We start from the raw sequence: 23467 nt of genomic DNA on the forward strand, positions 1-23467 counted from the left end.
CTAAAACCTAAAAAAAGTAAAACAAATGGTTACATGTACCTATTTTCGTACCTGGGCTGAAACAAAGTTGGAAGTGCTTTAAAAATCACAAATCACAGACAGGTGAAATGGGAGAAGGGAGTCAAACAGTACAAACTTCCAGTCATAAGGTGCATCAGTCCTGGGGACATAGCATGGAGTACAGTGACTCTAGTTAATAACCCTGCAATAATAATACTGAACTGTCAGTTCATATGAAAGCTGCTGAGAGATCTTAAAAACCCTCATCACAAGAAAAATAATTGTAACCATATATGGTGACAGACATTAACTAGGCTTACTGTGGTGGTCATTTCGCAATACACACACACACAGAATCATTTCGTGGTGACCTGGAACCAGTAGGTTACGTGTCAATAAATAAGCAACCAAGCAATCACAGTGTGTGGAGATTACTAATTCCTCCCAAGATCCTAGGTCCCCTTACATAAGATTCTAACACATCCCATCTTTATCTTGGTATCCTTTTTTGATTTCTTCAATCATCTCCCCTCTGGAGCAGGGGAGACCCCTTCCGACCCTTGGAAAGGGCTGTGGCCTGTGGTCCATGATAAGCACCTGCTCTTCTCCAGCCCCGAGCTGGGCGTAAGGCCCACTGCGGCCCCAGCTGCACCTGAGTGGATGCTGGTGCTCCTGGGGGCCGGCTGGTTGCCAGGGGAACCCCCCATCCTTGAAGGGCAGTATTTCCAGCCACCCTCGCCTGGGGGGTCACTGAGCCTTGGGACCCCACTTGGTGTCCAGACGGTGGGGGACTGCTGGTGTGGGAAACCCCATGTGTGGGGTGGAGTGCTGTGGGGAAGCCCTGACGGATGTGAGCCTGGAGGCAGAGGCAACCGCGGCTGCACGACCACCTTCTGAAGGCCGAGGAGCAGCACCCGGTGCCGACCCCACTGTCTGTGAACAAGCCAGAGGGGAAGCAGGCAGGGGCCGGACGGCTCAAGATGGCAGCAAGAATGTTCCAGAAACCAGAGAACACAGTCACTACCACCTCCTTAGCATGACTCAGCAGACCTATCTAGGTGCATACTGCGCATTCCCTTCCGGAGAGTGAACCCGAGGGTTTTCACGGCCACACTGCCGTACAGCCAGCACCGGAAAGGAGATGTGTACGTACTTAGGAAGAACCCCTTGAGTGCTGATAAGGGAGAGAACTTGTTTGCAGAATACATCCGCTGCTTATGTAGGCCACCTGCGGGCAAAGGCCCAGGCCTAGAGCCACACTGCCAAGCACAGTACCTACCGACCCCACGTGCCTCCTGCCCAGCCAGGCACGGCAAGTCCCACCGAGAGGCGCTGTGGCCCACACGCATCCGATTTTGAAGACTTAGTACAAAAAAAAGAATTGGTACTTTAATGATTTGTATAAGGATTATAAAATGAGATGATAATATCTTAAATATATCTGCTTCAATAAAATATTATTAAACATAATTTCACCTGTTTATGTTTTGATTTTTAAAGTGTGGCTACTAATGACTTTAGAATCCCATACGGCCTCACGTCCCACTTGTGCTGGATGCTGCCAGGCTGAAGGTCCCCCACCCTGGGCTGGACTGGGTCGGCTTGGCTGTGCTGGACAGAGGGACTTCATTCTTCACATGCTTACATGCCGTTCCGATCTTTATGGTCAGTATGAAGTGCTTCCATGATTTTTAAAACAAACTGATTTTTAAAAGAAAAAGGCTTCTGAAGACACGTCCGTTCTGCCTCTTTGCAACGTCTGCCCACTGTTCTCACACCACCGTCCTAGGCCATTCAGTCTCCTGAGGACGCAGATGAAACAGCTCATAAACAAGCAGTTCCCGACGCTTCCGCACGCCTGCGGGAGGAACACGCGTCTGTTCCAGGCTGCGCTGTTGAACTGCCAGAAAGCTGGCGGTTCTTGGGATGACAGTTCATCGGAGCTTGGCTTCGGGACAGCAGTTTGGTTTCTCAGAGAAAGAATATCGTCCTCGTGGAACTGCAAGGTCTCCACCAAACAGCGCAACTGCTGCTCCAAACTCACACGGCTCTCCTCACCCAGAGGGAACAGGCGCCTGAATGAGCTTCTCTGCACATCCCCAGGGCCACACCTGCGCTTCTGCAGGCAGAGACCAAGGGGCAGGCGGAGATGCACCATAAAACCAGACCTGCCGTGCTAAGTCAGGTCACCCCAGGCCCGAGCCCATGGGTCATGGAGGGGTCTACGAGACTGACTCAGTGAGGCTGATGCAGCTGGAGAAGGTCTCCAACTAATTCTGTTCCACACACACAGTGCTCACAAACGAAGCCCACCCAACCAGCTGACTGAATGTGCATGTGTGCATGTGTGTGTGTCGTGAAGAGCATACCTTGTGTGTGTCTGTGCTTGCATGTGTGTGGGCACACATGCACATGTGTACATGTACCAAATGGGGAAGGATGGGAAGGAAAGACACCTGGGTGTGTTTCTCCCATACAAGCAGCCCTCCTTTCTCAGCCACCTCAGCCTTCACAAACACACTGAAAGTGCACCAGCCTTAAAGCAAAATCCAAAGGCTCTGAAAATCACAAGTGTGCTGGCAACTCGCTTGGCAGCAAAGCCTGACTCTTCCCCTCCTCCTAGGGAGGTGATAACTGACCTGCACGGATGAGAACCAGTCCATAGGTCCCAACGCGGCCGGTGTGGACGTTAACAGCTTCCAGGAGACACGAGTGTGTCTAATAACAGGCGCTGCCCAGCATGGGAGATACAGCGTGTGCATGGCATGCCAGGTGACAGGCCAGCCTCCCCAGAGTTTCAGGGCTTCCCGAGCCCTCCTCTTAGAACAGAGCCCCACGCTCTCCTGATTCTCTCTTCCCAACCCCTGGTTCTTTACAGCATCCCCTACCTGGTTGTATATGTTCGCCTGCTTGCTTTCTGGCCCATATAGTCCAGCAGAATACAAACTCCAGAACAGGACTGCTCGGCTCAGGCTGTATTCCTAGGATCTAGCACCCAGCAAACACTCCACCTCACAAACATCCGGTGACTAAACCATATTTAACGCAGAGATTGAACATCATAAAACCCTGCAAATGGCTTTTAGTAGTGCCACAAGAGAAAGGACCCAAATTATAGGAAGAATCTGACACAGGAATAGGATTCTGCCCAGGAGACAGTCCCAGCGATGTCACCCATGAATCCTTGGAAATGTCACATGAACCACTTGATCCTTAGTTCATTGATTTGTAAACTAGAGACAGACATTCACTCACAGATGTGAGTGATGTTCGAGGCAGAGTAGCAGAGGGCATTTCAGGCCTTCAGGCATCTCAGGGGTGTCACCCGTGGGGTGTCATTTCCGTGGCCCGGAGGACGGAACAACAACCTTCTGCAGCCCCAGGGGCTTAATTTTAGAAGAGAACTGAGTCATCTCTCATATTGTCTCTGAGTCTATCGTCCATGACTGACAGGACAGTGCCAATGGCATTTCCTAAATTAAAGATAAGCACAAATGGAGGAGAAGCTGGAGACAGAGCTGCAAGCCCGGGAGAAGGCAGGTCAGAGCGGCCCGGCGGCCTCAGGGCCCGGGCAGGGCTGGTGCCATCGGCCGACACCCAGCACCCAGACTCACAGCTCTGCTGATTTCCCCACCCAGGCTCCAGGGTCACCACTGGGATATCAGCGCCTAACCAAGTCAGGGAGGACAGTGACCGACTTAGAGATTCTGCTTGAAGTCTTATAAAAGTGCCACGTCACTAAGGCAAAGATCCTCTCCAACACCCCCAGGCCCTGGACAGCCCGTGTAGGACACTGGGCTCCCCTCTTGCGGAGGAGTCTGAACTCAAGGTTCGTATGAACCACTGCCTAAGATGATTCACTGCTGTCTGATCGAGACCATGAAGAATCCCAGTGAGAGACTAAGGAAACTTAGACTCTGGGGGAGAAATTCACTCACTGTTTCTTCATGTCAAGTCCTGATTGCGAATCAACACTCTGACCTGTGGCTAAGCTCTGCGATGCAGGCTCACGAGTGGGAATCGCTAACACAGAAAGAGGACAAGTGGCCAGATGGCATCGGGGGCAGGAGCGGCCTGCTGCATGGCACTGGGAGCTCGGCCCTCAGGCAGATGTGCAGGACGGAAGCTGGTTTGTCGCCACAGCAACCCGAGCAAGCCCCAGGAAAGCAGGACAAGCCTGTGCTGTGACACGAGGGACCAGGGTGTGCTCAGAGAGGAAGGGCAGAAGGGCGCTCACCGAGGGGTCTGGACACCTCAGGATTCACATTAGAAACTCGAGACTGCCCCCTGAGCTGTGGCCAGGGACACACCCACACAGGAAAAGCATCTTCAGACACAGACCAGCCGTCTTCCTGAGGACACACCCCTGGTCCTGTGACCCCTCGGTGCAGGCTGGGCAGGGAGCTGCAGAGAAACCCAAGCTCACTCGTCTGCGCCAGCACCCCAGCACCCCAGCACCCTGCCTGGGGCAGAATCTGCAAGGAAAAACAGCAGGATGCTTTTTCTTTAAAGGGTCTATTTTGTCTATTTTAAGTACTCATACAAATTTTGCCTTTGACTCCAAAACATTTTAATGTTTTCCTTAATTAAGAACATTATTTTTTGTGTGTTTATTTTGAATTTGGGGTTTCTAATGCGAGACAGAACAGAGGATAATGCAGCAAGTCTATAGCCATCACCTATTTTCTTAAGAAATAAAGTTAATTATAGAAGCCCATCACGCTGCCTGCCCCTACACTGTCGTCTTCCAGAGACCACCAGGCCCCTGTGGTTAAGCAACTTCTGATCTTGGTCCATATACAGACATAATGTCGGTATGCTTTAATGTACCTTAGTGACACCTGATAATACAAGTCTTACTATGCTTGTCATTTTTTGCTCCAGAAGATTTTCAAGGCTACATGTACTGATAATACGGAGGTAAACATCCCAGGTCCTTGAGTACTTATATAAGAATTTCTCTACTATATAAACAAGAAGGTGAATTTTCCAGGTTACAGGATAAAGCATTTTCAACTTTACCAGGCCCTGCTAGATGGCTCCTACAAGTGGCTGCCCTTACATAAAACCCTTAGGAAAAAAACATAGGATCAAATATAAAACTTTTGTGTATCAAAGTACAATATCAAGGGCATGAAAAGATATCAACAGAAAGGGAGAAAATATTTGCAAATCATATATCTGATAAGGGATTAATATCCAGAATATATAAGGAACCCCTAAACTCAATAAAAAGAAAAAAAACAATTCAAAAAAATGGTCTAAGACTCTGAATAGATATTTCTCCAGAGATGTACAAATGGGTTATAGGCACATGAAAACATGCTCAGCACCACAAGTCGTTAGGGGAACACAGATCAAGGACAATGAGATGCCACTGCACACCGACAAAGACGGCCTCTCCCTCCTCATTGCATGGATGTGACTTCCTGTCCTGGGAACCTACCTGAAGAGATGGGAAGCAGGGGCTCAGACGCTTGTACGCACATGTTCACTGAAGCGTTATGCACAAGTCTCAAGTACCCATCAACAAATGAATGGATAAAAAAATGTGGTGTGTATACACAATTCAATGTTACTCAGCCTCAAAAAGGAATGCAGTTCTGATACATGCTACAACAGGGATGAACCTTGAAACATGTTAAGTGAGAGGAGGCAGACACAAAAGGACACGTGGGGTGATTCCCTTTATATGACATACCCAGGACACGTGAATTCATGGGGACAGAATGCAGGGTGATGGTCACCACACTGGGGGCAGGGAACTGGGCAGTCAGGGTTTAAGGTCTCACAAGTTTCTGTTTGGGCTGATAAGCTCCAAAAATGAATAGCATAATATTGTGAATATACTTCATGCCCCTGTCAGTGGCGAATGCGTGTCATGCACGTTTTACCAGTTAAAAAGGAACACGGGGTTGATGCGTTCTACAAGGGTGAAGCCTGAAGGCAGCATGCTAGGTAAAAGCAGCAGACGCAGAGGCCGCACAGTACGAGATTCCCTTACGGCAACGTGTCCAGGGGGTGGTGGGGCTGCAGCGACTGCTCACGGGTACAGAGCTTCCTTTGGGAGTGCTGAAAATGGCCCTGTGCACTGTGGTGGTGGTCGCACAACTGCAGATGACATACTAGCAACCATGTGGCCAGCACGTCAGGTGCCCAGAAGCCTAGAAAGCTGCCAATGGGGAGGGCCAGGCATCAACACGAGGGTGCACCTGAGTGCTGTCCTCTCCAGGCAGCATGACAAGGCCCCCCCTTCCAACTCAGCACAGCCCTGGAGTTAGTGGGCAAGCATCCCTTTCCAGGTGGGGGGCCTCCTTAAGGATGAAGTGACTCTCCCTACCCCCACTCCCTGAGCTGTGAGGATACATGTAGCTGCCCACCTCTGAGGACTCTACCACAGATGTGCACTCATCTGCCAACAGCAAGAAAGACGGGCCCCCCAGCACCCCAGGCCCATGAGCAGGTCCCCCAGCACCGCAAGACCATGAGCAGGTCCCCCAGTCCTACCCCAGGCCCACAAGCTGGCTCCCCAGAACCCCAGACGCACAGAACACTGTGTAAGTTATGGTGTATGACATGGTCATTTGACATATGTATGTGTGGTGAGACACTACCCCAATAATGTCAGTTAACTCCTCATGCAATCGCCATGTGTGCTGAGGACACTAACATTCTGAACTCAGCACTTTCGAGGATACAACACAGAACTGTCGCCTAGCATCACCATGCTGCACCTTGAACCCTCAGAGCTTGTTTACCCTATAATTGAGAATTCGTGCCTTCAACCAACGTGTTCCTATTTCTCCAGCCCCTGGGAACCACCGCTCTACTCTCTAGGACTTAAAAGGTTTTAGATCCCATGCATAAGATCATACAGTATCTTTGACGGAATTCGCATGATGCCCTCAAGATCCATTCGTGTTGTCACTAATGGCAGGGTGTCCTTCTGTGGCCGCATAATATTCCACCAGATGTACCCCATTTTCTTTATCCATTCATTTGCTGATGGATGCTGGACTGTGTCTGCCCTTCAGGTAAGGCTGCTGTAACGTCAGCTGCAGTGCCTGGTCAGGCTCAAACCCACAAGGGGCCCTAAGATATAAGCCCTGCAGACAGCTGACTTACCAGCGGTCCCCAGCGGTGTACAGCAGGGCCCTGGTTATACGAATGACAGGTTACTATGCATATGGCCAGAAAATTAACCTGGGTGAGTGTCACTACCTACGACAACACAGGGAAGCCTGAACTCAGGCATAGCACCAGGCCCTGGACACTGAAGGCTCTGAGACCGCCAAGGACTCCCATCAGAAGTCAGGTCGATGGGTGTTAGGAGAAACTGGCTGTTCTTCCTTGAACAGAGAAGGTATAAAAGTATCTAAGTGTCAATGTAAGTTTTGATCCCATTTCTGCACCTGGGTGGAGTAATTCATGGGAAGTAAAGAAGCTACTAAGGGTGTAAACCGCATTGTGCAGAGGAAATTCTCTAAACGGAAACTAAAATAAAAATGTTGCACCACACACTCTTCTTTCTGAAGAGAGAAGCCTTTCAACTCTATCATCTGAACCCACAGCTGTGATGACTGTCAAAACGAAGCAAATGAGGGGCCGCACAATGAACTGGACGCTGGAGGCAGAAGGCCACGCTTCCTGGAGGAAGGAATCATGACTCGGAATCTCACCACTATATCCGGGGTGGTAAGAGCTGTCCCTAGGCATAGATTAGGAAGCTATAAGGCATAGATATTCCATGGGATGAACAAGCCTCTAGAAGGCAAGCTTCCCAGTTAAAAGCTGGAAGCATGGCCAAACACAGCAAAACTCCCAGCATTCCAAAAGTCACTTCATTTACTTTACGATGCTGTCATTTTTTGGTTTACTTTTCAATTTTGTTTTAAATAAGGAAATTATCAGCTACGGTTCAACACTGCAATTAGAAAGATTTTTTTATTCCATTTTCCCTAACCCTTCTTGCTCTCTTTAAATTCCACTGACACGCAGTGTGTCCTCTGCACCTTACACGTGACGCAGCACTGCCCATAGGTAAGTGTCTGCCAGACACGCGTACATTTACAGTCTGCAAAGAGTGCACTGAGCGCCTTCCACGTGCTTAACCAGCGTCACACCTTTGCCTGCTGCTGACCAGCCACCCCCTGCCCATCAGCCATCTCCTCTGACACCACCGAGCATTCCCTGAATGGTGAACTGCCCTCCCTAGCGTGCTCCTCAAATACCCTTCCGGGCAAATTCCACCAGGAACGGCCTTGTGAGTGGGAATCACTTAGGAAGAATCTCCCCCGCTGAGGCAGTTATGAATTTCTGCTCTGCTGTCCTCTCCCTCAGTAACAGCTAAACGGACAATGCACAGCCCACACAATGAACTGCAGCACCGCAGGGCCGCTCAGTGGGTACCCTGCTCTTCTCTTAAATCAGACACGACTCTGAACAGCCACATGTGTCAGGTGAGTGAGAACAGCACACGGAGATGGCCGGTGTTCACCGCAGCCCATCCGGTACTGGGCTGACTCGGCACAGGTTTCCGCCCGGGGGCCTCCCTCCCAGTGCAACCAGCCTGAGCTGACTTCCTAATGTCCCCTCAGCCTCCATCCCACGCTCCCTGAACCACCAGGCTTCCCCATTCCTGATGCCCTAAACTAGTGGTCTTCAATATTTTGTACCCACATACTACTTAGGAAGATTTCCAATCACTCGTAAAGCACTGGGATTCAATTCCTCATACATTATGACAACTGCCATTTTAAATAAAACCATTCCCTTGTTCTTTGAAACATGTCCAATGGACTCAAACGACCGTGCCCACCGGGTACCCGTGATCCTCGGGGCTTCCCCATGGTGGCGGGTTCAGCCCCGCACAGTGGACGGTGCCCCTGGCAGTTGGCCCAGTAGCAACTCCAAATCGACTCTTTAAAATACACAAACGCGGCAGTCAGCAATTGGACAGTTACTTCCACGCCTCCAACCATTGATGCACTCCACCTACTTCAAAGAGCTTCATCCTAAAGTAATATATTTAATGCTTGAAAATTGTTATTGATCATCATTCCATAGTTCTCTGCCACAAAGGTATGTATGTGAATTAGAATTTACATCTTAAGACATCCTGTGACACTGAGGTTCCAAGTGTCTTACACAGACACTGCAGATTTTTAATAATAATTTTACACATACAAATAAACTTTTACTACTTTGTGGTAAGGACAGCATTCTTTTTAAAACCTGTCCTTTGGTGAGTATTCCTTCCCCTGGGCTGAAGTGAGCTCAGCCCTGCATCTGCAGCGTTTCATCCCACACACGCGGCACAAGGAGCCTCTCCACAGACTCAAGCCCAGGTCTGTCGTGGCGATCGCGCTGCAGCCTTTGACCCCACCAAGCAATGGGCCGGCATGCCCGGTGACCTGTCATGTTCTCAGTGGCCCACCTGGCGGCAATCAGAGCAGGTGCCCTCTAGTCCTGCCAAGGACAGAGCCTCAGGCCCCTATGCGTCCACACTGGTGATTCAGGCCCCACAGGGATGGGCGCCCTGTCCTCCCCGGGACAAAGACCAGGCAGGCACAGAGGCCCAAGGACAGCAGGCATGTGGGAGGCTGTGCAAGGGGCCGCTGCCCCCAGGCGCCCCGAGCACTGTCCTCAGGGCAGTGGGAGCCAGCAGACCCCGTGCACTTCTCTGCGCTTCGCCTTCTGGAACAGGGGCCACGCCTGTACCCAACGGTGGCTCACACTGAGGACGTTTCGCCACAGCCCCTTCCAACACCACAGGAGCAGACATGCACAGGACTCACCGCCATGCAGGTCCTCGCCATGCCTAAGGGTTTTCCAGTGTCCCCACGTCTGCCTGTGAAACGCTAAAATCCACAGATGCTGTGAAGCAATGCCGTCACCATAGAAAAAATGACAATCTTACCAAATGTCCACCCAATGTCATTTAAATACAATAGAAAATTTTTATTATGTTTCAAACTGAAAAGTCATAATCCAATGAAGCAGTATGGCTGGTTTGAGGGCGTCAAGTGCCCACTTTTATCTATCTGCCCTTCCTTCAGAGACCCCTTTAAGTGACAGCAAAGGGGCCTAAAGAGAAAGTGATGTACAAAGATGCCAGGAGTGGGGGCCTCAGTAAGTTGGAGCGATCATGGGACCTGGGAAGTGGGGGGAAGAGGCGGCTGGTGTGCAGAGCCGAGAGGGGAACCAGTCCCTGGGCAGAGACTGGTTCTTCCCGCTGAGGCCGACACCCCGGCTAGCAGGCACAGGCAGGCAGGGGCGCACAGGGAGGGCGTGGGACGCCACACGAGTGGCTCCCAACACACCACTTTCATTTCTGATTCCGTCTATCGAGCCTCCGCCCCTTTCTCCTGTCGTTCTGGCTAAGGGTCTGTGGACAGCAGGCGCATTCTGGTGCAGTTACTGAACCCAGTGAGATGCCAGCGCTCCGTGCTCAGAGGCGTCTGCTGTCTATACCGCGATCACAGTACAAGTGAACTACATACCATCTTGCTGAACAATTAAACCCAAAGAAATACAGAAGAGAGATTGATGTTTGGGACTGAGAAAAACCTAGAAATTATCTAATCCAATTCCATCCCCTTGACAGATGGGAGGAAGGGCAGAAATAGGACTGAATGCCCATCACCACAGCTGTGTAAGGGGAGGGGCAGTTGGCAGGTGTGTGAAGGTCAGCCGCCAGCAAGGTGACCACGGATACTCACCGGGAAGTTACCTCCACTCAGAACTCAGGCCACACGACCACCAGGAAGAGAAGCCGGGAGGTGCCCGGCTGGACGAGTGTGAGGGCCTGGCCCAGAGACTGAAAGGTGCTAGCCTGGGACACGACGCAGCGGAGAGTGGCCAGGAAAGGAAAGACCCACAGTGGTTTTCAGGGAGCAGGCAGAGTGGCCCCATCTCCCTGCACACGGACAGTGATGCTGTGCAGATCCGCACATATTTGGGGGAGTTATTTTAAGGAAAAGCCATGGAGATCAAAGACTTGAGTCATGGGAGCATAGATTTGTTGAGAGTTCCCAGGAAAACCTGTGTAGTGATTCTTCAGATGTGTCAGATGACAAGTTGTTTGGCTATTTCTAGTTTAATAACAATGTGCACAGATAGGCTTCTTTTTAATCAATAAAAATAAAAGACCCTGTCTCACATAGGGATTGCTGGATTTAAACAAAGAACAACTGGAAAGTGACTTGAAAATTGCTTTGCCATAAATAACAGGATATGCAATATTACCTTATAAATATAGTTCTTTCTGTAGTAAAAGTGTTTTAATCTGTGTATGCAAATAAAACTCACAAAGAAGCCATGTGCTACAGAACAGAACCGGTGCTACTCAAGAGCACACCACAGGCAGGTTGCCTGGTGTTCTGGCCTGACTGCTGCCCACCTGAAACTCCATCAGGTCAGTCAGTCCATTCAGGCCTCAGCCACCTGTTTCTGTTTGATCTCCACAGCTGTGTGATAGGTGATGAAGTTATTGTCACAGATAAGATACTGAAGATCAGAGAGATTGAGTGTCAGTCAGAAACACTAGGCCAGAAGGGGCAGGGCCAGCCCCCAACCTCCCATACCCACCATCATGCCCTGTGATCCCCCAACCAATGTGGAAACTAGAGACCGGAGGGGAAGCCACGCCTAGGGAAGCCTGGTGTGTGTGTGCTTGGATGGCTTTTAATACACATAAAGAATAGACTCGGCTTTGATGACACAGGAAATTCTACACAGAGCACTAGGGGGATTTCATACGGCCTCCTACCAACTTCAACACCACCTAGGTTCTGCTAAAACATGACTCTGAATGGAAAAATTAAAGACGGCCTTTAAATCAAAGACATCTGATTTTAGATGCTGTAGTGTGATTCTGAATTGCATCCTGGACTGTGGACCCCTTAACCCAGTGAGTCAGCACCATTCCCAGCCGCCACACATGGCACCAGATGCCGAAGGAGCCTGCCGATGCTTCCAAACCAGTCACCGCGTCATTCTTTGGAGACTCAGCCAGTAAAACATGGGTGTGACACAACCTCCCTTAAAACCTGGTGGAAATAAATCAAATCTCATGGAACTGCATCATTGCCAATACGTAATGGAAATTATTTTTTTCAAGAAGTCTCATGGCAGGGTATTTCCTAGTGTATTTTTGTAAATCTAACTAACCACTCTATGATGACTAGTTTGTTGGGTTCAGTCTCTTATGTAAGACATCTTCTGAATGTTATAACCTGAATAACTAATTGCTACTAGAAGCCATAAAGTAAAGGAACAGCCAGAGCTGGGGAGAGGGAAAACCTTTGTAATGGTTAGTCCAGGAAGAAAAGGGTTTCTGGGTTAGACAGGAAAAAGAAATGAATAGATCAAGGAAGAAAAAATACAGAAAAAACAAGCTGGCGAGGAGTATGGCAGGGGGTGGTCACATGCAAAGGCCCCGTGGCAGGCGGCTGGTGAGGAGTACTGTGGGGAGGTAGTCATGTGCAAAGGCCCCGTGGCAGGTGGCTGGTGCAGAATACTGCGGGAGGCAGTATGGCTTGCACACAGGCCGTGTGGCAGGCAAGTGGGTGCTGTGGGGGATGGTCACGCGCAAAGGCCCCGTGGCAGGCAGTGGTAACACAGGAGCAGCTCTGGGCAAACGTTACATAGAGACTCCTGCTGGGAACCCTAGCAGAGAGGACATTTTGCAGCAGGCGCTGAGAGCCAGAAAGGAGAAATCTGGATTTGACAAAAGGCACAGAAAACAGCCTGCAGAGAAGTGACGTGACAAAAACGGCTTCTGAAAGATTATCCCAGCAGCTGTGTGTAGGATGGTTTCAAGCCGAGAGAGACGGGAGGCAGGGAGACCTGTGAAAAGAATGTTCCACTAATTCCGGCAGCGCGGAGGGTGTGGCCGACAAGCGTGGGGGGCAGAGCTCTGAGGGGCCCTGAGGCCAGTCCTCGGCTCCCCCCACCAGATGAGAGGCGTGGCCAAGCGACATGTCTATGTGAGCACTTTCTGACGCGACAGATCCCACTTCCGGGTGACATGGACTGTGGGTTAGGTCTCCCCGTGGCTGGGGCTGGATTCTAATGTGGATCTGGGAGCAGGAAAAACACAAACCCGAATATCATGCCTAAACAGCCAGTCCTGGGCTGGCAAATTAAAGGCCATGCAGTTTTTATTTAGCCCTAAGTTTCTCTCAAACATATGAAGTTGCATACATGCTGACTAAACACAGGTCGGAGAACTCGGCCAGTAGGATGGTCAGGGCTTCCAACCTCCCAGGCCTGGACACTGCCTGTGGCGGATTCCAGCCACCCTCGGAGCCTTGCCCCCGGGTCCTCCCTCACACTCTCACAATGGCCCTCACGGCTGCATGACAATCATGATGATAAGAAACAGTTTTTCCGTAACTGAATTGTGATTCATTCATTTAACATTCCTCTCCCTCCCAAACCCTCACCCGGAATGGTGTTATTGTTCACCAGCACGTGCATAAGGCCAAGCACTGGGCTTGGCCCATGGGGGTTTGGAGACACGGAGTGAATGAATGAGCTTCCGTAATAAACACTAAATGAACGTTCTCTTCCGTACCCACCAGACATGCACTGAAAAGTATCTGCCAAAGGACCATATGATCAGCAAGTTTCTAGAAATTCAACCCAAGTTGTGTAGATCATTACAAATTACAGAATGATTTGCCAGATGGATTGAAAATACAGATTCTGGTGACAATGACATGTGCCTGCTTAACCCTGCCTAATCTCTCATCTTTCCCGTCTAAGGGAATGGGGGCAGTCAATCTGCAGTCCTGCTTCACCCAAGCCCATTCCAGCTCCCAGGGAGGCCAGGCCCGAGGGCACAGAGCAGGCAGAGTCCACACTTACAGCTTCTTCAGTTCATGGGGTACCACCCACTGAACGGCAACTCCTGGACTGTTCAGGGAGGCCTGTCCTGTGTGTGAGGGACGGGGAGCCTATCAGGGCAGCTTCACCGGACAGCAAACTGCAGAAGTGGTCAGGGGGTGCGGCTGGCAGCTAGGTACGGAGGCAAAGCCAACATCCCCATGGGTCCCCACCAAGCCTGGGAGGGCTGGAGTCTTGCCCGGACACCTCCAGAGGCCACAGGGGGCCTCAGCAGCTCCTAAGAGTCAGACCACCTCTGGAGGCCCCCCAAACTCCCTCTGACTTCCCCTGGCAGCCAGCTCCTTGCTGGGCATGGAGCTCTGCTCAGGAAGAGACAGCGGCAAGGTGGGCAGGTGCTGGGCATCATGTGAGCAGGGCCCTCGAGATGCCGCCACTGTGCAGTCGCAAAGGGCCTTAGCCGAACCCGTGGTGGACTACGAGGCACCTTTCTCTTATATGTATCTTAAATATCCCAAGGAAAGTGGTGATTATTTATCTCATTTTATTTTCTTGGATCATCTTAGACAGGGGCACACATTGTGTTTAAAATGCAGATAAAGCTCCGTCTGGCAGCTGACAAAGGCTTTATGCTGACAGCACGTACAGATGAACGCAGGGCTCACGGGAGCCTCTGGGCAGGACGGAGGTCCCGCTGGTCAGTTCCCCTCCTCATCCTCTTCCTCGCCTCCCCCCACAGCTTCTGGGTCCCACAGCTCTGCCCATCACTTCCAGAGACCTTTGGCGACCCTCTCGTTCTACAGAAACACTTTCTATCTCTTTCCTGGGAGGACGTGTTTGCCGAGCCTACCGTGGATTCGAACAGCCTTGGTTCCTCCTGGTGACCAAAGGCCCCCGTTTCCCTGTAGACAAGCCTGAGTATAAATAAACCACGGCTGTGCTAGCCCAGAACTAGAAAACAGACTTCCTCACTTGCCGGGGCGTGGACACCCATCTGAAGGCACGTTTGTAAAGATCACGTTCTGATATACGGAGGAGGATTCAGCTCAGAGTACGTGCCGTCCTCTACCTCGGGAATAAGGGGTTCACAGCCGCACCATCCCTCCCATGCCCACACTTTCAGGAGCAGGCCCCCTCTGCAAAGGCTTCCTAACATCCCGTGGCTTCTGTTCTCAGGTCTGCAAGGGACAAGTCATGTTAGCCTGTGGTCTGTGTGCTTGTAAGGTGGAGGCTTAGGAGAAACAGTAATGGTAGTGACCACAGTGTAGCCACTGGGAATCGGGGAAAGCAGGGGTCTAGCAGATGGACAAAGGAAAAAATGCTTGAGGAGACAGCCTGAGAAACCAGAAGGCACACCTGCTGTGGGGCCGTGGCACATGGCTCTGGGCTATGCACAGGGACCCGCCAGCCTGCACCCTTACTCCCCAGAGGCTGGCCATGAGGGACCCTGTGCACCCCTGTGAGTGGTCCCTTAGAGCCCATACTTCCTGGCCACCACATGCAGCCTCCATTTACAACCTTCAAAGAGGAACCAAGCCCCACTCCAACGGTACCCACTGGGCACCACACTGAGCAAACGGCCAAGCACAAGGCCAAGCAAACAGGCAGGACCCAGCCATCTGAGCCACCCCACAGGGCTCACTCCATGCTCTGGAACCACCCACCAGGTGCCAACCCCAGGCATGCACGCCCCCTATCAGGGGGCCCTCTCTGCCATCCTGCGTGTCCTGCATCCACTGTTACATCTGTGCTTCCCACAGACAATGAACCTCTGAAGGGCCAGGGCTGCACTGTACTGTCTCTGTGACCAGCAGCTGTGGCCCGACCCGGACAAGCCCAACCAGAGGCAGCCCCAGCAAAGGGGCTGCAGGGCTACTCACCCCGCCAGCAGCCCCCACTGCAAGCAGTGCTGGGAATCACCAGACTTCCCTCTGTTCCACCCTGGGGCAGCCAGAAGATGTTTGGAGCACACTGACCTCAAGCATGAGTGTGACATAAGAACAAAGTCACAGAGTGACAGAGCCAGCCCAACAGCAGGTGCCCTGCCACCCCCAGCCGCAGGGCAGCAGAGATGAAAGCTGGGGGCACCCCCCTGGGGCTTCCCCAGGCACCATCACAAAAATCAAGAGGACAGCCCTCTCCTCAGCTGGCAGTAATGCCACTTCTTTAAGAAAAAATAACATCGATAAGCTTGGAAAATGTCAGACGAAGCAGAATTTAAGATGTGCTCTAAGAATTGGGAACCAGGCAGGAAATCCAGAAAAAGGTTTATGGTTTTTGAACTTTATGATTCATTTTGTTAACGTCTTCAAAAGAGAAAGTAACAAAGAGCAGTGGGGAGAAGCTGGAGGTGGCTGAGCAGAGAACGACAGGGCACGACATTCATGAACAGCCACCAGAGTCACTGGACATCACGTGTGCACCTCAGCAGGAGCAGGGAGGGCACGAGGCAGGCAGATCCTCCCAGGGACAGGTGGTGGCTGGCGCAGGCATCCGTCTGCTGACAGCACCCAGAGGCTCCGGCGACCTGCACACTTGGGCAGCTCACCTTAAATGAAAACAGCAAGGCCTGGGGACAGACACTGGAATAGATCTATTCTCAGACTGGACACATTCTTCAGATGCTAAATTTAGCCAGCCAGAATTCTTTTTTAAAAATGCTATCCCATTAAACCTTTTCAAACAGGAAATCTACATTTCATTATAAAGTCAGAACACAATGTTCTCTGATCAGCTGTGAGACAGGCAGTGGGGACTGGGCACTCGGCAGAGCCACCGCGGGTGTGTTTCCGGAAGACCAAAAGCATGCAGATAAGGGGGCTCATGCTCCAGATGCCCTGAAGATCAAATACTGAAAATGCGTGAGTGTTAATTATTGTTAAAATAGTAACCCATTTGGTAGGTTAAAAAAAGTGATTTTTAATTTCTTTCGTGTTAACTTTTACTATGATTCTCACCATGCTCAAATGTTTATTGACCAAAATACTGATTCATGAAAAACCTTTATATGTAAAGGATTTTAGCCCATTTTTAAGGGTAAAACAAACATGCTTCCATGCTCACATGCTCAGCAAAGAGGGCAGTTCTGTCACACTAGTTGGTAATCTGCTTTCTTCACGCAACAGAATGTGAACACCTTTTGGTAGTATTAAATATTTAACTTCCATCTTTTTAATGGATAATTATTTTTTAATAATGTAGCTATATCATAATTAATTTATCCATTTCCTAGTATTGCTATTTTCCAATAATTTATTATGAAACAAAGCTGGAGTGAACATCTGTTTAGTTAATTTTCTGTAAATTCATTATTATTTCCTTAGGAAACATTCCCAGAAGTGAAATTGGTGGGATTAATTGTATGCAAAAGAAAGTAGGGTTTTTTTTTTAATGAACGCCTTGACTCTTAATAAAATATCTTTGGAGAAACAAACACATGGGTAAACTGAAGACTAAGAAATACTCTTCAGTTTCTTTAAAGAGTGAAGGAACCTGTCTTTCACCCGCAAAATAAACCTTTGACCCTAACTACAGCAAAATCTAGAACATTACATTGCAGACTCAGAAGTGTTATACCAAATGGCCACAATGGAAGTCTGAAGACACAACATTCAAATTTTCTAAATTATCTGTAGTGTAGGTCCTATACTTAGTTGTTAATAGAGTCAGAAAACAGATGTTCAGAAAGTTGTTCAGAAACTGTCAAAATATTACAAAAAATGTCAGAAAAATGAAAGTTACTTTTAAAGGCCAAAAGCTTCATATTATAGGCAAATTTAAAAGATACACAAATCCACCGTTGTGCTTGTAAGGTTTATATCTGAATCCAGTCACACAACTTAGAGAAGCAAGGGGTAAAAACATGTAAATGGGAGCCCTTTCTCATAATGAGCTAAGTCGCTAATGGCTGTGGACCTAGTCGCTCAAATGTTTACGGAGTAACATGGCTTAAAACACCACGCTGGCGAGTGGGAACTGCTGATCTATCCCCATCACTGCTTCTCCACGCTGACCTTTCACGGTGTGTGCCTACGAGGGCGCAGAGCACAGGGACTGGGAAACGTGCCACAGACGGAGGAGGGATGAGGAAAATGCAGACAATTTAAAACAGCTGAGCATGGGCAGGAGCACCAAGAAAGGCTGCCACGGCCAGATCGGGAAACAGGATACAACAGCGAGGGTCCCAGAGCAGAGTCCCGACCACTGTACAGGGCGCCTGCCTGAGAGAAGGAACAGCTCAGGTCAGGTGGGATCCTGCACACAGGGTGCTCACATGTGGGGCAGGTCACTGGATGGACGGCACCCTTGCAGCCGCTGAGAACAAGCAGGATCGGTGCCTCTGGCAGAGTTGCCCTAGGAGAGGCAAGCACTGGACGGCTGACCAGCGCCAGGGGCCCAGCTGGCCATGGGGCCAGGAGGAGTCACTGAGTTCTCACTGGGAGAGCGAGTGTGGATCCCAAGTGTGGGTAGGGACAAAGGAATCAGTAGGGGTGGGAGACGGCAGCCATGAAAACTCCATCCACCCTTCAGAGGGCACAGGCCCCCTCGGCCAAGACAGGCCCCTGGGCACCTACAGGAACGCATGTGGGAAATATGAGGATGCCCAAGAAATTAGGGTTTCCACCAGGCATAAACACGCCGCTACACCAGAGCTAGCACGATGCAGGCATGCAGGCCTGCTCCTGTTCTGGTCACGGAGACAGCGTGGAAATGCCGGGAAAAGGCAATTACAGCCCCTTGTTGCTTTTAGTTTCTTTCAAAATTGAATACGAGACACAGTCATGAAAAGCACTTCTGTGTTTGTCCAGCAGTTCTGTGTTACCCACCCCAAAGCCTTCACGTACAGCCTCCCATGAAAACATCTTTTATGATTTAGCCCCAGGGAAAATGTTTTCTTCACTGAAAAGTGAGGATACAATGTCCACTGCATAAGGGGATCTTGGGAGGGCTTGTGTTTTCTGTTTGTTTGTTTGTTTGTTTGACTTGGCTACCAGGAAACTTGAAGTCAAATTTAATGCTCAAAGAATTATATTGACCCACATGGTTATCACGTTTGCTTGCTCTATTTCTATTTCATTAACATTTCTGCCCTTGCCCTTTTATAGTTAAGGTGGATCAAAACTTTTTGGAAAGAGGTAGAAAACATATACAAATAAGTAAAATAAGACTAGAAATAACAACTACCTAAGTTTTATGGGAATTCAGAGAAGGGCTTGATTACTTGCAATGCAGGATGGCTGAAGCTGGCAACCACTTTCATTTCTTCATGATAAAAATAGTCAACACTTATACACATTTACTTCATACACTGTTCTATGCTTTACAGACATCCATTTAGTCCTGCGACAGCCCTATGGAGGCAATATTGCATCTGTCCCTCTCTTAGTGAAGAGGGACTAAGGTACAGTCAGGCTAAAAAACCTGCCAGACCCACTTGCCACCCAAAGTCTGACTGCAGAATACTCACTCTTACCCACAACCTGTGAGGCCAGAATATAAAGCTGCTGGGCAATGTCATGCCAAAATAGTGGGATAAATTTTTCAGTAAACATGAGAGAATATGTTATATTACCGGGCTTTAAATATCCACTCTCTGGGGATCATTTCAATGTTTTTCTTCTGTGCAGAGTATGGCTTGTCATTTTGAAGACAATGGCCAATTAGATGTGCAGTTACTTTGGCAAGTTCATGCTACAATTTTATGGATGGGTGGGTTTATTCCTTTTTAACAATGACTGATTTAAATTTTTCTCTTTTCTACAGATACACAAAAAAAGGTTTACAGGACAAAATTATCACCTGAAGATGGGCCAATCTTGCCCCACAACAGACAGCTTTAATGTGGTAATTTTCAGAGAAACTAAAAGCCCATCCATCCCATTTTGATCACAGAAACAGAAAATCCAGTTCAAAGTGGGGTGAGTGATTCTGTGTTTACATAACTGAAAGCAATGACAGCTTCCGGCACAAGTTGACCCAGGGCTTCAATCACGTGGCAGGATGAAGTGGTCTCCATCCCCAGCCAGGTGCTGCCCTCCAAAGAGACCCACCTGCCAGGTTGTGAGTCGACAGTGAAGCCTCCAGGACCTACATCCTTTCAGCTTCACTTCCTAAAGCTTTCCTTTCCCCAGAGGCACATACGATTATGGGCTGAAATTAAATGTCACAATTTTTCCAAACCCAGAATGTGTGCAGGGTGACCCACCGAAGGAGACCAACATAGTCATCGAGAAGGATGACCTCAGACTGGATGGTGCTAGTAAAATTGGTCCAGTAAGTTTACCCCAGGAAGGTCCACCCAGACAGACAGTCGGTTCAAGCACAATCATGGTGGCCACCCAGCTTGAAAATCTGTTGGAACAATTCTGACAGGCACGTTCTCCTAATAGTGAGATGTTCTTTGTGGGACTGTCAGAACAGCCAAAAACAGGCAGTCACCCCCATGGGCTGCAAGTAAGGGACAAGATGAGCACCCCCCTCACCCCCGCTGGCTGCTGAATAAGAAAAGCTTTTACACGTGAAGCCCAGCTGCCTCCGCCAAGCAGATCAACACTGACTCAAGTTCTGTCACCAGCACTGCTGTGAAGCTGGGTGGGGACAAGCAACTGCAGAGGTGAGCTCGGAGGAGAGCAGGTGCAGGGTTTCAGCTGGAACCTGTACGTCCTACAGCCCATCCTGCTGCTGCCAAAGTTCCCAAAAAAGGAGAGAACACATGAACTGTTGTGCTCACTCCCTGTACACACAGAACCTAGGAACAACAAATCTTATTTTTAAAGTTGGCGATCAGCTACGAATACGGTTATATTATGAAGATGAAAATGACTTGTACGTATAACTGTGGTTGATTAAGAATGATTTTTAACGGCATAAAATGCTTTGCCCACTGACTTCCTGTATGGTAGCCTAAGATTCTTTTATAGCCAACATGCTGGCAATGCTCTAAATAAGACTCCCATCTGTCCAAAATGATGAATCACAGTTATTTTTATTTTATCCAGTGAATGACCATGGCATATCCATTCCAAGGGTCAATAAATAATACATTTAACTAATTTCCCTTTAAAATCTGTAATCGAAGTGTACATCATCATTCCTTGGGTAATCAGGAAGTGTTCCTCAAACATAGTTACAAAAGAATTACAGCATTTCTTTAATTTCATCGTGTATACATTCTATGGAAGATGCTCTGTTAAAAACAGGTAACAAATCCTCTAAGAATTTTAAAATATTAGAATCCCTTAGTTTAGATTCTTAGTTTCAGAATCGGTCAGATTCTGGGTGTCCAGAATTCAATGTGACTCAGATTTTGCAAAGCACTTTTTTGCTCGGAATATTTAATTTGGGATTTCCACCAATTCTAAAATTGAAGTGGCCAAAACTAGGAGATGCAATGAATGGATTCTCATAGGAGGACATATTTATGACACAGGAGAAATAATGCAAAGTTGTCTGAATTCTTTACAAATAAAAACATTTTTATTAACTCATCTACATCACAAGTAGCCTAAAGCATACAAAACACTGGCAAATAATACGTTTGTTTTTGTTTCAACCAGCACCACTGGGATAATTATCCTGTAAGTGCAAAGCTCTCCAGAAGGAAAGGAGATATAAATAATTAGAGTGAAACGCTGACTTAGAAGGCTCATCTGAGAAAACACCTCTGTGGTGAGAACACTTGGACTGTAATGACTTGGTTCGGCCCTCTGGGTTACGGGACGCAGCGTCTCTTGTGTTCACTACTCTTTGACTCAAACGCAATGCGCGGATTTGACGCGACGGATCCAGGATGCCTGCCGTCGAGCGCTTGCTGACTTCTTCACGGAGAACAGAGGACATTCCCAGAGGGTTAAAAAGGAGTCGGGCGGCTCACAGACACAAAAAACGGCTCCCCTGACAGATTACCCACATTTTCGGAATGCCTGCCCTTGGACAGGATGTCTGAAGTGGTGAGAGAAGGGGGCAGGGTGCCTGAAACGGGCCTATTTCTTCACCATTCTGACCAGTACGTCCATAACTCACAGCCAGATGTGTACGAGCACAGCGCTCCCCGCCGCCTGCTACTCATGTTGCCAGATGTGGGGTAGAAAATATTCTAATTTGTCCTCTTCCAGTGATGAAAAAGTCACACCGTCTAAAAGAAAACGGTACACACTCTACAATTACTCTTAGAGCCAAATCTGTGAGTCACCCAGCCGCCTGCATAAGACAATTTGGCTACCGGAAAATCCTGATTAATGGCATTTTTAAACACCGGAGTATCAGCTTGACCTGCCAAAAATTACCATTTCTTCATCATTTCACCCTTTCTTGTCTGAGTACGTGTTTTATTACTTTTCACCGAGAACATGAAGTAAAATGCGCGCTGCAGGGCACGTCAGCCCCAGATCTCATGTCCCTCCACGGCATGGGGTAACGGGAGGATGCTCTGGTGTCAGCCCTGAGGCCGGGGGCCGGGTCCCTGTGGACGCGTGCACGGGTGCCTAGGGCTCTGCGGAGAATCCAGTTGGCTTCCTGTAACTACTGTAGCTAATTTACCATGTGCAATTGAGAGCCCCCTCAGCCGGGCATTACCAGGTCCCCATCCATTCACCGCCCACGGGGCGCCTCGCGCGCGGGTCCAGGCACAGAAGTCCAGGAGCCCAGGATGCAGCGCTCCGGAGCCCTGTCCCGCTCCGCGGCCCGAGGCCCGAAAGGCAGCGCGCCGCGCGCACGGAGCCCTAAGCCCGCTCTCAGCCCGCGCAGGACCTGGCCTCGATTGCTTTGTTTCCGTCCACATCCAGCCTAGATCCGAATCCCAAGCACCGACCCGAATCGCCCCCTGTAGGAGAAGCGGCTGGAGTCGCATCCACTCAGAAGTGTGGACCAGCCCAGGAGAGGCTGCTTGGAGTTCCCAACGCACACCGCCGGCGCGTCCCTCCGCCCCCAGCGGGCCCCGCTGGCCTCCCAGAACCCCGCTGGCGCCCCGTCCGGTTTGCTCCACGGCACGGCTGGGGCGCAGCCTGCGCGCGAGAAAGCGGAGCGCAGGCGCCTCCCCAGCCCGGCCCGCCCGGCCCGCCGGCAGAGCGCGCGCCGCCGCCCCCAGCCCCGGGCGCGCAGGCTGTAATAATTACATCCTCGCTATTCCCCGATCGTCAGGAGCGAGCCGAGAACAGCAACAGCCGCTGCCGGGGGAGGCTTGGTTACAAAACCCTGCGCCCGCCACCTCGCTTAGCAACCGCCCCTAAAAAAGCCCGAGCGCGCTCGCACTTGGAGAGCGGGGCGGCGGCCACCCCCTCCCCGCGCGGCAGCCGCTGCGCCCCGGCAGAAGCACCCGCGCCCCGCGCCCCCGCCCCCGCGCTCAGCCCGGGCTACCGGCACCTCCATTCCGGCCAGGCCGGGGCGCGCCCCACCTGAGCCTGGCAGGGGAGGGGGCGCAGTGCGCCGCCGGTCACCGCCGTCCCCTCACGGCTGCCCGGCGGAGCCCGCGTGCACCCCTCGCCGGCCGGAGCCCCTCCCCGGTCCCTGCCGGCTCCCCCAGGCGCCGGGCCGGGCGGAGACCGTCACACCTCCGCGGCGCCCCTCCGCGCCCAACCCGCACCCCCGGCGCACAGGGTCCGGGCCCCTGGCCACAGGCAGC

The 23467-nt window shown here is 50.3% G+C and overlaps 1 protein-coding gene across 8 annotated transcripts in view; it reads right to left on the reverse strand.

The window, feature by feature from the left end:
- The window catches only part of DLGAP2 (DLG associated protein 2), a 436545-nt gene that overhangs the window by 412732 nt on the left and 346 nt on the right, over window positions 1–23467 (reverse strand). The gene's annotated exons all lie outside the window — the stretch shown is intronic.

The sequence above is a fragment of the Manis javanica genome, chromosome 12 (assembly GCF_040802235.1).
Source record: "Manis javanica isolate MJ-LG chromosome 12, MJ_LKY, whole genome shotgun sequence".
NCBI classification, from domain to species: domain Eukaryota; kingdom Metazoa; phylum Chordata; class Mammalia; order Pholidota; family Manidae; genus Manis; species Manis javanica.